This window comes from Protopterus annectens, chromosome 6.part0, assembly GCF_019279795.1.
Source record: "Protopterus annectens isolate FY-2018-M chromosome 6.part0, PAN1.0, whole genome shotgun sequence".
In the NCBI taxonomy this organism is placed as follows: domain Eukaryota; kingdom Metazoa; phylum Chordata; order Ceratodontiformes; family Protopteridae; genus Protopterus; species Protopterus annectens.
Genome location: NC_056737.1, coordinates 29,665,695 through 29,680,683, shown reverse-complemented (window position 1 = coordinate 29,680,683; position 14,989 = coordinate 29,665,695). Strand labels below are relative to the sequence as shown.

General features: G+C 43.5%; 1 protein-coding gene across 2 annotated transcripts in view; it reads left to right on the top strand.

Moving 5' to 3' along the window:
* The window catches only part of HEATR5A (HEAT repeat containing 5A), a 2,570,019-nt gene that overhangs the window by 1,323,144 nt on the left and 1,231,886 nt on the right, over nucleotides 1–14,989 (top strand). The gene's annotated exons all lie outside the window — the stretch shown is intronic.

Genomic DNA, 14,989 nt, shown 5'->3' with positions numbered 1-14,989 from the left:
TATTTTCCTGTGCCACTGTCGAGCAGAGCCACAGAAGTGATCCCCAGGGTGAATTTCCTATTTCCCATCCAATCATCAAGATTTTTCTTGAAGAGTGCTAATGAGGAGCTTTGTTTGATATAGATAGGCAGTTTATTCCAGAGTATGGGAAGTCTCTGGGAGAGGAATCTATCCCTCCGGCGTGTTCTGTTTATTGTGGTGACAAGGTTTAGGTCCCTAGAGCGTGTAGCTCGGAGGGATTGGGATTTCTTTAAGTGGGGCATGTCCAACAGCTCTGGGTTTGACATAGCTTTGTATGTTAGGCAGAGATCACCTCTGAGTAGGTGATATGACGGTCTGCACAGGGCATCTGTTTGAGGCCGGTAATCCTCTTTGTGAGATATTTCTGCGGCCTTTCCAGTTGGTGTAGATGTCTTGTGAGGTACATACCAAAAGTAGAGTTGTACTCTGTAATGTGTCTAATGAGTAATGAGTAGAGGAGAACAATGACCTCTTTTTTTCTGGATGAGAAACCTTTTGTGATGAGGTGTGCCACATAGGATTTCCTGACTACTGTGGCAATGTGATTATCAAAGGAGAGACTACTGTTCACCTGTGTCCCAAGGTCTCTTATCACACTTTCGGTGTTAAGTATACTACCGCCTATGTTGTAGTTCATGGGTACAGAGTTTTTACCAAAGGGGATGACAATGCACTTTTTGGCATTTAGCTTGAGGTCATGGCTTTGACACCAGGCATCTGTCTCAGTGAGGACTTTTGTAGGATGTCCACATCGTTAGGAGTTTCTATTATGGCTCCTAGTTTGCAGTCATCTGCGAACTTCATTAGCCAAAGACCTTCTGTGTTAGCCTGTACTTCAGAGAAGTAGATACCAAACAGGAGAGGACCCAGGACTGAGCCCTGTGGTACTCCACTTGTCACTGCTCTGAAGTCGGATTTGGAGTCTGCTACTTTCACAGTGTGGGTTCTGTCAGTGAGCCAGTTGGCAACCCATCTTGTGACATAGGGATTTATACCTAGTTTAGTGAGTTTATCTATAATTCCAGAGTGGGGGATGGTGTCGAAAGCCTTGGCAAGATCTAGATAGGCTGTGTGAACCACCTTACCCTCGTCTACAGCTTTGGTGACTGCTTCAAAGAAGTCTATCAGGTTTAGGAGACATGATCTGCCTTTTACAAACCTGAACTGGGTGGGGTCCAGAGTTTGAAGACTACCAATGTCTTTGTTTATAAGTTCCATGGCCTTGCAGAACAGGCTCGTCAGGCTAATGGGGCGGTAGTTCCTGGGGTCCGTAGTGGCTCCCCCCTTGTGGAGTGGGATAACCGTCGCTGTGCGCCATTCAGCAGGCACAGAGCCTGAGGTGAGGCTATGATTGAACATGGTACTTAGGTGGCGTGCCAGTTCGTTCTGTAGTTTGTGTAGAATGCAGCCTGGGATGTTGTGTTCTTGGCTTTGGAGAGTGTGGTTTTTGCCTGTGCAGCCGTGATTGCAGGAACTTTGCATTCTTCCCGTATAGAGATGGGCTCTTTAGGGGGTGAGAGGGGGGTAAAGTTAGTACTGAACCTATCTGCCAGGATGTTGGCAATATCAGTTGGGTTTGTATATTTAGTGCCATTGTGCTGTAGCTCAGAGCAGATCTGAGAGTTGCCATTGAGATTCTTGACATAGCTATAGAATGCTTTGTGGTTGTCCTTAGAATCAGTGGTGATTTTGTTTTCGTAACTAGCGTTGGAGGATTTTATCACGGATCGCAGCTTCTTACTGAGGCTGACCAAGGAGCTCCTCCAATCATGGGATTTTACTCTCTTTTGCAACCGTTTCTTCCTTATTTTGTACAGTTTGTTTAGGGCAGGGGACCACTAGATTGGCTTCCTTTTTTTGGAGGATAGCATCTTGGTTCTGTTTGGTATAGCATGATCCATGCACTCGTTTAAGTGCTTATAAAGTACAATTGTGTAGGATTCAGTAGTTGTAACTGTATTGTCCATCTACATGGGTGTCATGAAGTTCACCACTTCTGTCTTAAGAAGCATGAAGTTGGCTTTGGAGAATTTTTTTACCATGGTTTCCGTAATGGGGGGTGGGGGCAGGATGTGGATATCTAGGGTAATTAGCTTATGGTCAGATCGGACCAATGAGGCGTTGACTACAGGTGTAGAACACTGGTCACTCATGTTGGTAATGACTAGATCTAGGATATTGTTGCCCCTGGTGGGGGTGTGGATAAACTGATCCAGGTCACTGGAGTTTATGAATTCCAGAAAGCATTGAGTGAAGGAGTTGTTACATGAGTAGTTTTCTCAGTTAATGGTGGGGTAGTCAAAATCGCCCATTATAAGGGTGTTTGGTTGAACCCTAATATTTTCCAGTACATCAAGAAAAGAGGAGTAGGAATCCTGGGGCATGGTGGTGGATCTGTAGCAAGCTACAATTTGGATTGCAGTTTTGCCCAGAGTTAGTTGCACTTGGATAACCTGGGCTGCATTATGCTGAGCAACTAGCCTGGAGGGTGTGGATATCCTTAATGAATATGGACACACCTCCGCCTTTGGTGTTCCGATCCAGGTTACATGGCTGAAAAGTGTGGCATGAGTTATAGCCTGGTATTGCAGGGGTGCTCTCTGGAGCCTTGATCCAGGTCTCTGTCACTGCACAGATATCGATGTTCCCCATTTTAAGGAGTGCCTCGAGTGAGTGCATTTTGAGATTTAGACTTCTAGCATTGAGTAGCATCACCCTCAGTTTTTGCTTGCCTGTTCCTGTTATGGTGGCGACTTTGTCATTTGAACCTTGCCTAAAAAAGGCACTATAGGGGCGGCAAGAACCTTAGCCAGTGTCCAGAATCCTAGGGGTGACAGGTGCAGGCCATCTCTGGAAAAGCATCATGGTCTGTTGACCATGTCATCCCAGGCAGACAGATACTGGATCCCTTTAGAATGACACCAGAAGCTTAGCCAATTGTTGAAGTCAGTAATTTTGTCCTTGTACTGCAGCATCATTCTGGGTGATGGCAGAATGCTACTCAGGGCTAGAGTCATACCTGCCTGGGCTACAAGATCAGAAAGCTCTTCCATGTCTCTTTTCATGTAGTCCAGGGAGGTACGTCTCAGGTTGTTCACACCAACATGGACAATGACAGAGTCATATTTGTACTTGTTGTGGAGTGACCTGAGTGCATGGGTTATGTGGCGGATCCTGGCACCCGACAGGTAGCTGCAGTAACCTTCCCCTTGTTTAGCCTGGTGAGTGGGACATCAGTGTGCCTGACTATAGAGTCACTTATGGCTAGTGTGCTGGGTACATTGTTTTGCTTTATTGGCTGTGGTCGAGTGGCACAATGAGTCTGCGGGCTATGTGTCATTTGGGTTGTGTTGGGGGGGGGGTTGCTTGCATTTCTGCTTTGGAGGTCTCTGTTGCTGGAGCAGATTATTATTGAGAGCCTCCGCAAATGTTTTTGTGTTTCTATGTGTGGATTTTGGTGGTGTAGATTTAGTGAGACTATGTGATGAGTGTGTTGTGGTGCAAGTGTTTACCTTCTCCTCTTAACTGTCAAGTTCAGTCTTGATTGGAGAGAGCTTTACCTCCAGTTTGGCTAGATAAGTGCATCTCTCACAGGTTGTAGTGTTGGGTGGTAGGAGGAAAGGGTTGTCTGTGTACATGATGCAATTTCTACATTGCCCCAAGATGCCCAGATTCATCAGATAGACAGGAGAGAACACTGGGAGCTGACCTTGGACATGCCTGAATAAAAAACAAATTTCCTCTAGATAAGGGAGGAAAGTGAGCACAAGAGCTGTTTTTCTCTAAGCAAGTGAGGAAAGTAAGTACCAGAACTGTTTTCCTCTAGGTAATGAGGAAGGTTGAGTGCTGTAGTAGTTAGTAGGTTATTTAGTGCTTACAAGTTCTGAATAAGTGCTGATCACGAATAAGCAAATTCAAGTGCTAAAACTAAGAATCTGTATCTGGACTAAACTAATTACAGGAAAGGGGGGAAACAAATGCAAATGCGGGCTTTTAAATCAGAAAGTTGAGAGAGATGGAAAAACTGCCCAAACGGCCAATAACTACAATTTCTGGGCCAGAACCACTCCTTATGTGGTAGATAGGTTACCTAGAGCTTTCCACTCCCACTGATAAGCTAGAGGGCTTCCCTCCAACACAGAAAGCTTTGGGTGAGGGGGGCTTAGAAGCTTACGTACAGTCCTGGATACAGCAAATCTGAATCTGGGTACACTAGTTACAGGAAAGGTAGGAAACAGGCTTAGATATATATATTTATATATATATATATATATATATATATATATATATATATATATATATATATACAGAAAAGTAGCTAAAACAGCAGTAAAAACAATTCAAATGCAGTGCAAGCTAGCACACTTGAGTATGTTGCAATTAAATTAAAAATCAAGTGCAGAAGGAGTCTATTAGGTAGAATGAGGTAAAGAGATGGGACTGGGGGGAGTGTCCCAGATCAAATCTACAGTGGGGGTGGGCAACTGCAAAAGCCTCCAAATTTAAACAACAAGACAGGAATAGGGAGGGTGGGTGGGAGAAAACCAACACCTTCAGCAGAGATCTGAAAAACTGTACAGTGAAGCAAAAATAACAGTGCACAACTCTGAAGTCAGCCAGCAATGATATAAAATTAGTCAAACAATTAACAGTACACAACTCTGAAGTGCCAAAAAAATATACTTAGCTCTGTATAACTCCAGATAGTTTGAAGAGCACTCTGTCAGGACACAGGAAGGCTCCTGCAGTGATATGCAGGCTGTTACTTATTTATGTTCCTAAAGAAATTACTGATCTGATGCTGTCCGTGTCATTATTGATAATGGATGATTTAGGAACCGATGTCTGATCTGCGCCGACAACTAGTAATACAGTTCCTGAGCTCAAGCCCCTCCTCTTCCCTAGATCCCTTGCTACCCACAACCTCAGATCTTTTTAGCGCAATTTCGTTCAGATGTGCTTCCTGCAGCTCAAGCTAAGAAATTGAAGATAAGTATCTTTCTTTCCTTTTTATCTGGGGTTTCTTCTTCTCTTTTTCTCTTGTCTTCTTGGTTAGTTTCCTCCCATCCTGATAGTGCTTTAGCATATCTTATAGCTCCTTCCCCTGCCCTTATTTTCCCCAGGTTTCTAGGTAACCGCTCTCTATTCCCTTCCTTGTTTTATTTCTTATTGTTGTGCAGTGTGCGGGTGGTGTGTGTGGGGGGATGTCAGAAAAGCTCACTGGGTTTAAAAGGTGCTCCTCGTACGGTCGGAAAATACCCCATTCCGACACTCATGAGGAGTGTGTTTACTGTCTGGGAGAGCCACATCTGGAGGTGAATGAGATATTTGTGCCAGACTCACCCCCAGGGCTCTCTTGGAATGCAGAAACAATCTCCTGCTTAAAAGGCTGACCAAAGGGGGGGTCCCTTGGTTTCTGGTTCCCCTTCTAAGCCTTCTTCAGATCCCAAGAGGAAGTCTTCCTCCTCCAGGGATTCTCCTGGCAAAAAGCCGAGGCTGTGTGATCTCAGTACCTTGGATCAGAGTTCAGCCTCCTTTGCTTCGGATCTGGGCTCTTCTGCTCCGAGAGCCCTTACTCCCTCTGTTGGATCCGAGACCTCAGAGGTCCTCACATCCAATCCAACCCACCCATCGGATCTGACCGTGGCACCAGCTATGTCCTGGGATCCAAATAGACCATCGGATGTGACAGTTTTGTCAGATCCGATAGTTGTTGAGAGCTACCCCTCCAAACCTAGGAGACCGGATTCAAGGCTTTCAAGCAGGCCTCTCTCCCGATACTGTTGGCCCTCAGCTAGGGCTGCCCATTCCTCACTAATCTTCCCAATCCACCAGGAGTCTGCTCTCCTCAGATATGGATAGGAAGATGAGGAGCTTTCTCAAGGCCTAAATCGAATTGGGCTTGTTGCCATCCCCTGCTCACTTGACTAGGGGATCCTGTCCAGCCACAGAACTCCCCTCTCCTTGACTGACCCATTTGAATTTGGTCCCTCAGGATCAGGGGATTCCCATTGAGAGGCCGACAGTGTCAGGCATTTCTTCCTTTCCCACACCATCAGGGTCCCTGGCTGGCTCAGCTCCATTGCTTTCGGAGCTGGCTGAACCTCAACCCCACAAGGTCTGTGTGTGTTGCCAGAGAGTGGGTTCGGGCCCGGAGGTTTCAGAACACTCCCTCCCTCTGGGAGCCTCTGCACTGGACAGCTCATGGCCGATATCATCTGGAGATGTCAGTGTTGCATCAGGGTCACCCTTTCCATCCTGGTCGACTGCAGCTGGTTGGGATGGGGGGCTTCTTCCAGACAATAGAGAGGGCAGTCTCTGGTTGGGCAGCTGCATCTCCTTTGGCTCTGGGTCCTCCCCAGCCTCACTCGACGTTGGGTGGTGAGACCTCATCATCCTTCCAGGGTCAGGCCTCCCGTGAGTGCCGTCAGACAGGCATTTCCCCCCTTGGGGTCATTACCTCTTCAGAGTCCTCCCCAGAGTCCACCGTGGAGGAGCCTCTTCAGAAGAGGACATGTAAGAGGAAGCATTTGGACTCCCCTTGAGAGTCCCTCACTGAAGACACAGATTTCGAGGAAGGGGACAGGTCCCCCAGACTTCTGTCCAAGGAGGTGTCCTTTGGGGACATCCTCGAGATCCTTAAACAGTGACGGGGTTGGTCTTTCCTCACCCTCTCTTCAGAGGAATCCGTGTTCCTGAACGCCTTTGGTATAAGCCCATTTTCTACCTGGGTGTCTCCCCCTCCTGATGAGCTCGTCCAGCTCATATCCAGCAGGGCATGGAAGGAGATGGGCACAGTAGAACCAGTTCCCGAGAAAGCCGATAAGTTCCTAAGTCTCCCCAAAGACGAGGCTTTTTGGAGCAAGGGCATTCTCATTGATGCTATTGTGGTGGTTGCAGCTGCAATAACCAAGCTCATTGAACAGAGCTCCACAGTCTGTCCCCTGAATAGGGAGTCCCAGGCGATTGACTGTTTTGGGAAGTGCGTATTTGCCTCAACTATGCTCGGACTGAGAGCAACCAACTACATGGCACACTTTACCTGGCTGAAACAGGACTTGGTATCAGAGCTCTCCACTTCCCTTTTTGAGTTGCTACTTTTGGAGAGTCCCAAATTGCTCTCTCCGAATCTGTCTACTCTGACTTCCCTGGCTAACACCTCAATGAGGTTGATCACCAGTGTGGTGGAGGCCACCTCTCAAGCAGCGGGCACTGACTTTTCCATCATGTGCTATGCCTGCCATTGCCTTTGCAGATTTGCGGAACCTTTCAAGCGTCATTCACTGATGCCCCTTTCGATGGGTCAACTCTGTTTGTCCCTGTGGTCAAATAAACTTTAACCCATAGCGAGCGGGAGGGAAAAAAATCTGTCCGCGGTCAGGATCAAGTTCTCTACTCCTCAACGATCCTTTTCTAAAAATCAGAGGGGTAGTAAGAAACTGTGGTTCCACAGGTCTCAGTCTTCCTTGCAGGATGCTCCATAGGAATCCTTTTCCTCAGGCCAGGGAAGGGGGTTTAACAACAGACGCTGCACCAGAGACAAAGGAGGAACAAAAAAACAGGGCTCCCAGAAACCATTCTTGGAGAAGCCCCCTCAGCGCTCCTGAAGCACTGCCCGGTTGTCCTGCCGTCATCTCTCCCTCCACCTACTAGCCTGGACAAGTATTACCTCAGATCAGTGGGTGTCAGACATCATGTCCAGGGGTTACTTCATACCCTTTGTTCAACCCCTTCCATCCCAGAAATCTCTCTCGGATGTTCCATCCTGTCAAAGGGAGTTGGCCTTTTTAGAGGTTCAAGGCTTCCTTCAAAAAAGAGTCATCCAGGAGGTCCCAACAGGACAAGGAGGGTCCAGAACTTACTCTCTTCTTTTTGGTGCTCAAAAAAACAGGTTCCTACATCCCATTTTGGACCTCAGTGTTTTAAATTTGTCGGTCAAGAAGTCGATGTTCTGGATGGTCACTGTTCAGTCCATTCTGCCTCTTCTAGGCAAGGATGATTGGATGTGCTTAGTGGATCTCAAGGATGCATACTATCACATCAAAATCGACAGACACTCCAGGAGACACCTGTGCTTTCGGCTGGGGGCCAATCACTATCAATTCAGAGCCCTGCCCTTTGGTCTCACCACAGCCCCCCAGGTGCTTACCAAATGTATGGCAGTGATGGCAGCTCATGTCCAACTGCAAGGTTTCCAGGTCTTCCCGTACGTGGACAATTGGCTCCTCACAGCCCCCACAAGGCATCAACTCACACTGACCATGGATTACACACTCAGTTTCTTTCAAAATCTAGGCATCACAGTCAGCCTGCCTAAATTCCATCTTGCCCCTGTCAGAACCTGGAATTTATTGTGGCCCTTCTGGACATGGTATCCGAGACTGCAGCACTTCCCCATGCAGAGTCAAGATGATTCGGGACCAGGTCCATCTCCTGCTGGACCTGGAATGTCCCACAGTCCACTTGGTCTTGCAAGCACTAGGTTCAATGGCGGCAGCGATTTAGTTAGTCCCTCTCACCAGATATCCTATGAGAATTCTGCAGTGGACCCTAGCGATGCAGTGGTCAGCTCATCTTCATCCCATGTCCATGATCGTCAGGATCTCTCAGGTCTGCAGACATCACCTTGCTTTGTGGCTACAAGCTCAGGATCTTCTTCTAGGCAGACTCTTCTGTCTTCCCAACCCCAAGCCATGGTGACCATGGATGCCTCCCTGCTGGGGTGGAGACCATTAACCGGGAAGGACTGTCCAAGGCACGTGGTCCCTTTAGAGACCAAATTGCACATAAATGTCCTGGAGATGAGAGCAGTCCTTGTAATGTTGCAAGCCTTTCAGGATGGTCTCCCTCTAAAGACCACTGCAGTTCAAACAGACACCATGGCGGTGGTCTGGTACATCAACAAGCAAGGGGGAACACAATCTTATCACTTGTGCAGAGAGGCCATGAGGGTGTGGGAATGGGCGATGTGTTCCAGATGCTTTCTTCTTGCAACTCACATTCCTGGCAGTTCCATCATATTAGCCAACAAACTCAGCAGATCCATCCTGAATCCTCACTAGTGATTCCTTAACCCATCAGTGGATATTCGACCACTGGGGGTCTTCCTTGCTGCGATCTTTTTGCCTCTCCGGACAACCACAAATGCAGCAACTACTTTGCCCTGATCCCCCCAATGGGGAGGCACCCAGGGATGCTCTGGTTCACGATTGGCCATCGAGACTTCTATATGCTTACTCACCAACTCCCCTCATCCCCAAAGTCTTACAGAATGTCCATCACTTGAAGACGTCTCTCATACTCATTGCCCCCTTCTGGCCTCATCAGATGTGGTTTTCCCTCCTTTGGTCTCATCTGAAATATCCGCTGTGGTTGTTAGATCCCATTCCAGATGTCATTTCCCATCTGTGGGGTCTTCCTTTCCCAAACTTCAGTCTTTTCATTCTTCCCCAATTTTTCCAATAAAGTGGAATATATATTGCATTGTCTGGATGTACATAGGCAGTTACATTTTTACCGTAAGAGAACTGAAAATTTTCGGAAGTCCATTCGGCTCTTTGTTGCCTTCTCTCAGACTAGGGAGAGGTCAAGCAGTTTCCAAGGAATCTATTTCTCATTGGATATCCAGCTGTATTTCTTACATTTACAAAAACAGACATCTAGAGCATTTTGAACCAGTTAAAGCTCACTCTTCTAGGTTGGTTGCGACATCTTCTGCCTTCCTGGCAAAACTTTTTTTTAGATGAGATTTGTGCTGCTGCTATTTGGTCTAATCTGCATACTTTTATTGCACATTATAAGTTGGACTTGGTGTCTAGGAGTAGGGCTTCCTTTGGTTCTTCTGTGCTCCGACATATTCTTCCATGAGGCCTCCCAGGGTTCTTAGAGCTGGGGACTCTGACCCATCCATGATCAATAGTGACATGGATAGCATCAGATAAAGAGTTATGTGCTTACCATAACTTGGAATCTGTGCTATCCAGTGTCATTATTCATCATGTCCCCCCCCCCCTTTCTGGTGATTGGGGAGTTATGGAGGTATGTATTCCTTAGTACTTTTTCATCTTGGGAAGGGGAGGAGCTTTAGCTCAGGAGCTGTCTTACAAGTTGCCAACTCGATCAGACATTGGATCCTAAAGCATTTGTGATGAATAATGACACTGGATAGCACAGATTCCAAATTATGGTAAATAAGGTATACAACCTGCAGTAAAAGAACGCCAACCACTGCTATCCGAACCACAACAAATGATACAATAGCTGCTTTCAAGCTGGGTCCATAGGATATCCAAAAAATGTCACCACAGTCGTGGTAAAAAATGCAAAATCATTTATTGAATTAAAAACGATGAATGTTAAGCGCTTTCACTCACTCAAAAGTGAGCTTCATCAGAACAATCCAAGCAGCTAATACAAAGTGTTTAAATAATTTCTTTGGTGCCAATTCTTCTTAAAGTGACACCATCCTATTTACAGAATTTCATACAAATCTATTCATCTTGTACACAATGCTTCGTACAAAAATTACTTTGTACTGCAAAAACGTATCCAATTAATATAACTTAGTGCAGTGACACCACCAGGTCTTAATGACCATATATCCATCAAACCAGTACTTTGTATTAGATAGTTGGTTATTTTTATCAATACACTTGTTTTAAGAAAATATTGTTGGAAATGTACATTAGCATATTAGGGTATAATTAGGGTAATAGTTTTCATATATGGATATTCTATGGATGTTACATTTTCATCATTTTATTATTTTTTTTTTCATTTTTATCATTTGTGCACTAAGTTATATTAGAATTGGCGCCAAAGAAATTATTTAAGCACTTTGTATTAGCTGCTTGGGTTGTTCTGATGAAGCTCACTTTTGAGTGAGTGAAAGCACTTAACGTTTATCTGTTTTTAATTCAATAAATGATTTTGCATTTTTTACCACGACTGTGGTGACATTTTTTGGATATCCTATGGACCCAGCTTGAAGGCAGCTATTGTATCGTTTGTTGTGGTTCGGATAGCGGTGGTTGGCGTTCTTTTACCGCAGGTTGTGTAACTTATGGTGTAGACTGAATGTTTTTTGTACAAATTATGGTAAATACATAACTCTTTTTATTTCAAGTCAAGTTTTACCACCACTGATGTGCAGTAATCGTTGGGTTATAAAGGTTAATTTGTTGCTAGATAATTCTGACAAATTGAAATATAAACCAATGCACAGAAGATTAATTACAAATTATATGAAAGCAGAACAGTTACTGTATAAAACTAACTGGAATCATGTGTTCAGTGGAAACACTGCAGATGGAATGTTGCAAGTTTTGAAAGAGAAATTGTATGAGTATGTGCAAAAAATCAGAAAAATATTTAACATCAGGATCTAGGCAACGTCAAGGGGGGATATATTTCTGTAAGAACAAGATACCTGATAAAGGTGAGAGAGAAAAAATATAAGAAATGGAAGAGAGGTCGAACTGCAACTTAGAAAACTGAGATAAACAAGCTGGAGAAACAAATTGAGCGTAGTTTTAGACAAGATCAAGAATAATTTGAAGAAAATTTATATAAAGATGTTGAGCATAATAGGAAACTTTTTCATAGATACATAACATGTAGAAGGTGTAAAGACATAAAAATTGATAAACTGTGTGTAGATTCTAAAATTTATTTTAAGACACATCAGATTATATATATAGTTACAAACTCCTATGCAAAACAGTTTGGCTCCACAAAGGGGGTGATAAGTCATCCTAGTGACATCCAGGTAACCTCAGATACTGGAATCCAATTAGATCATATTAAAAAAGAACTACCCACATTGGACCCAAACAAAGCACAGGTAGGAGAGGAATTAGTAATAACCTGAGAACACTTCAGCAAAAACTAACAGTACCATTATATGTACTATTTACTAGGCCATATAAATTTGGGGAGATTCCTCAAGATTTGAGATAAGTGCTTATTAAACCTGTCTTTAAAGGAAAGGGGAGGAGGACAAACCATGAGTCATATAGACCCTCAAGTCTACTTTCATGTTCTGGGAAAATAATGGAGAAGGTAATATTGGATACGTTATTGTCAGAATTGGATAGGTTGGGACCTGAAACCATATATCACCATGCATATGTTGAAAATAGATCTATTACCACCTGTAACATGATGTTCTATAACAGTATAACAGCTATGAATGAAAAATTGACGTAATTTATATATATCTAACTTCAGCATTTGACAGGGTCAAACACAAAACACTTATCAATAAATTAGAACAGCTAGTTATCAGTGTACTCTTGATAAGATGGATAGCTGCTTGGCTTACAAACAGGACATGACAAGTATCTTACAGTAATTGGACAGGTGAAATTTTTGGTTACAGTCAGGGTGTCTCACAGGGCTCTGTCCAAGGCCCTTACTTGTTTAGATTGTATCTTCCAGACCTAACTTTTTCATCTGAGGTATTATACAGTTTGTATGCAGATGACCTGAAACTGTGTAAACTGAGTTCATGTATTACAGATAAGGCATGTCTGTAAAAGAACTTGACTCAATTGACCATTTGGGCACAGGAGAATATGCTGATAAATACATCAGAAACTAAGCATGTGAGGTTTGGGAGACATAAATTGAAAGGTGAATATTTAATACAGCACACAGTGATTGAAACTGTATTCATTTAAGGGCCTGGGTATATGGGTAGATCCAGCTTTGAGTTTTTCTAATCTTATCAACTAATTGTTTAATGATAATTATAGAACTATAGGTTGTATAAAAAGATATAAAAAGTCTAGGAAATCAGAAGTGATTATGTCATTGTTTGTTAGTTACATTAGACCCAAACTTGAGTTTGGAATAACAATATGGAAACCTTGTAAGAAAACAAGCATGAGTAAACTGGAAAGAGTACAGCAGAAATGTACCAAGGGCACCCGTGAATGTGAAAATTTAAGTTACTATGAAAGACTAAAATATCTGAACTTCTACAGTGTCTCTTAAAGATAATCTAAGGGGAAGTCTTATTCAAGTATATAGGGCATTTAGTGACAACTACCTCTGGGAGTGTTTGGAGTTATCAACATAGTAGAGAATCCTCAGACAATCTGTGTAAAAGATTCTGTAGGAATGAAAAGTGCACTAACTGGTTCTCTGAGAGAGCATGTGATGCATGGATCAGACTACCGAATTACACTAAAGCAAGTACTAGTTTCGATATTTTTAAGAATAGCATGGAAACGTATTATGGAAACAAGTATTTTGATGTATTAGCAGGCTAGAAGGGCATTAATGCCTGTGTTTGAAATATTTGTATGTATGTGGTGACCTTTTTCGGACTCAGCCAGGAAGTGAGGTCTGTTGAAGTGACTTACTCAGAGTCAAACAGACAGTGGAGACTGAGGGAATCAAACTTTGTACCACTGGACCACAGGAAACAGCTCTTTACCTGCTTCTTAATCTTTTGTGTTCCTATCACTTTTGAACACCCTTTCATTGAACACTTACATCATCAAAACTTTTTCCTAGAGAAGGGAGTTAGTTGGCCATCTTTACAAATTTGCCCTTTCCCAGTGTAGTGCAATCTCGGAGTTGGTTTATACAATTGGGGAAGGGGCAACCTTGGTGAGTTTAAAATAATACGTTGTTTGTTATGATTGCTCTGATGGCCAAGTAGTTTCATTCCCTAGGAAAAAGTTTCGATGATATAAATGTTCAGTGAAAGGTTGTTCGACGATTAGGGTTTGATGAATAGACATTCACAGAATTAAGATTTCAACAAGGTGATATAGATCTAGTCTTTTACGCTAACTGCCAGACAATATAACTAATAAAACTGCCAGAATTAGAGAAGGCTTTTCGTACCCCAACTTCCTACTGAGAGGAAACCCCATATTGCCATTTGACCAGCTCAGCTCTGACACAATGAATCTTTTGTGGCAGGGATATGTTAAATGTTAAAGTTGAAGATAATAAGCTTTTTCCTACTGCTGTAGATTTTGGGCAGTTTTAATTTAGTTTGCTTGTATTTGTAACATTTTTAAAATTTTACTTTTATTACTTTAAATCATGTCTTATCTGGGCCCTAACCTCATGGTGACATCACTGACAGAGCTGCAAACATCTTCTGCTACGTATTTTAGCAGTGATGATAGATTTCACTGTTCATGTCATCATGAAGGCAGTGTTGTACACCTTTCAGGCTATTGAAATGTTCCTGAAGCCCAAGCTTCTGTAAGTGAAATCAGATAGGCAGCAGTGAGGTAGGTGACGTAATATCTGAAAAAAACTTGCGGGCAAGGACATTGACTCTGAATCATCTGCAGGGAAAAAAAACTAATCCAGATCTAAGAGTAAGCAGACCAACTGCAGCATTTTGCTGATTGTGTTCCAAATCTCTGGCGAGTCACATTTCACCATGGCACAATTGGATGAAGCTCTGATTGCATCTCCATTGACCAGGGTTGGAATAGCTGAACTTGGTAGTGGTGAAGCCAGCTGACTGGGTAGTAAAAGAATAGCTGAGGTCATCTCATTCATCCTGGTGAGAGGTGTGCAGTTTGATTAATTTCTTGTTACCACCTTGTAAAGATTAGGGAGGCAGCAAGTAGAAAGGAATGACTGTGAGCTGGTAGCTCAGCCTGTCAACCATAGCATGGCTGTCATTATATTCTGAATTTGTGTGAAAGTGTATATTCATGCACATAAACATACACCCCACTTGTCTAGTATTGCATGCCTCACTAGTGGTATACCATTCCACGACCATGGCAAGGTTAAGACATTACAAAAAGAAAATTATCCTTACCCCTGGCAGATGAGGAATTGATTACCTAGAGTTTGCATTCCTCTCTTATTTGTCCTCTGCTACAAGGGGAAAGAGGGGAACGTGCCAAAAAGTTAGTAGGAGGTTTTTTTTTTTTACTTCAAACATTCATTAACGGAAAAGAAAACAAACCATATTAACATTTTTTTC